We start from the raw sequence: 2,084 nt of genomic DNA on the forward strand, positions 1-2,084 counted from the left end.
TACACATACAAGTCATTTGGTTTACAAGTTATCATACAAGTTGGGAGAAACTTAACAAAAAACACACTGACCCATATACGATTTTCATGGCGTGCTCCTCCTTCTCCTCCTCCTCTTCCTTCTTCTTCTCCTTCTTCTTCTCCTACTCTTCTTCTTCTTCTTCCATGAAAACGAGTTTCTTGTCAAATTTGATCTCCTTTGTGTGTTCTCTCTTTGCCTTTTCATTCGTTGTTTTATCTGTGTTTATCACTGGTATTCTTGCTTCGTTTTTTTTTTTTCGATTTTCATGGTTTCTGAAATCAAGCTTTGAAATCGTTTTGAAGATAATGGAACTTCAGAAATACACCCAAACGATTACAGAAATACACCCAAATAATTACATAAATACACCCAAAGAATTACAGAAATACACCCAAACGGTTACAGGAATTCACCCAAACGATTATAAAATACACCCAAAGGATTACAGAAATACACCCAAAGGATTTAAGAAATACACCCAAAATTTGTTGAAGTACACCTTATGCAGAACTCTTTCTCTTTCTCCTCCTCATCTTCTGCTGCTTCTTTTTCTTCAAAAACAATTTCAGAGTTTGATGTCAAAAAACAATGAAAATTGAGAATAACGAAGAAAGAAAACAGAGAAAAAAGCACGTAAATAAAGAAGAAGAAAGAGAAGGCAAGAAAAGAAAGAAAAGAAGAAAAAGAAGAAGAAGAGAAAGAAGAACGTGCAGAAACGAAAAAGAAGAAGAAGAAGAAGAAGAAGAAGAGGAGGCAGGAAAAAAGAAGAAAAATGAGAAGAAAAAGAGGAGGCATAGAGAAAGAAAAAAAAAGAAGAAATAAATTACTTGTATGATGTAAATAATAAAGTTAAGTATTTAATAAATACACACTTATTTTTTTCATATACAAATAACATTATCCCCTTAATTTTATGTTAAAACAAGTCCGTCGATCTAAGTTTAAGGAGATCAAAAATAATAAATCCTCTAAAGCGTATAAACTACTATAATTAATTAAATATATTATCCAAAGAAAAGTCATATGAACCAAAAATATATAATTCAACCTTTTAAGAAAATGATAATACATTTAATTTGATGAACACCTTATGCCTAGCAAAGAAAATAATATAACAACAATACTAATTATTAATAATTTGGAAAGTGGAAAGAAAATGAAAATGAGAGGAAAGTTTTGTGTGGGCATTAGAAAAGACATCGACTTGCCGTATATTTCAGTCCAAAGGAAAATTCTTTGTATCTCTTCATAGCTGTCATTCCATTCCGATCCATGTACTGTACTTTAATTGCATTGGACAAAATAATAATACTTCTTAATAATGCTTTTTAATATATAATGTCTCTTCTAGTGACAAAATAATTAATATATTAATTTTTATGTGAAGCTTTTAACAGACTAATTAATTAAATAAAATATATAATTATGGTACTCTTATTAAATTGGTGTAAAAAGAAATAAATAAAAAAGTGTACTTTTTAACTTAAAAATGGTTTCATGCACTACAGATAAATTAACTCCTTACAGACGTTTATGAAAGTATATTTTTGCATTGTGTATATATATAAATTAAAAAAGAATCGCATTGATAATCATAATCCAAGCTGGATCCTTACCCACTATATTTATTAGAGTGATGACTGTAATATAGGAAAATCGTAATCACTTCAAAACACAACAAAAAATCAGAATACGTGGATGTCTTCACTGCATATATTACCATCAAGCATGATTTCTTTTTTCTTTTTTTTCTTTTTCTTTTAAACATAAGTTAACAAAAATTAGGCAAGTATACTCTCAAGTTTATACTACCAAAGACTTGGGTTCGAACCAAAAGGAGGAGGGCATCAGCATACCCTTATCTAAACTTTTTCTTTATTATCAAATTCTTATTTTCAAATTTGATTTTGTTTAGAAAATTAAATTTTATTTAATCAATAATCAACAATAAAATAGTAAATAAAGAAGATTTTAAAAAAATTGATTCTTAAATTTTCTTCTTCTAAATTGTGTCAAGAAATTAGAGAAATTAAGCCGACTAAAACAATAATCGTCACAGATTT

Source organism: Arachis ipaensis, chromosome B01 (assembly GCF_000816755.2).
Source record: "Arachis ipaensis cultivar K30076 chromosome B01, Araip1.1, whole genome shotgun sequence".
Lineage (NCBI taxonomy): Eukaryota > Viridiplantae > Streptophyta > Magnoliopsida > Fabales > Fabaceae > Arachis > Arachis ipaensis.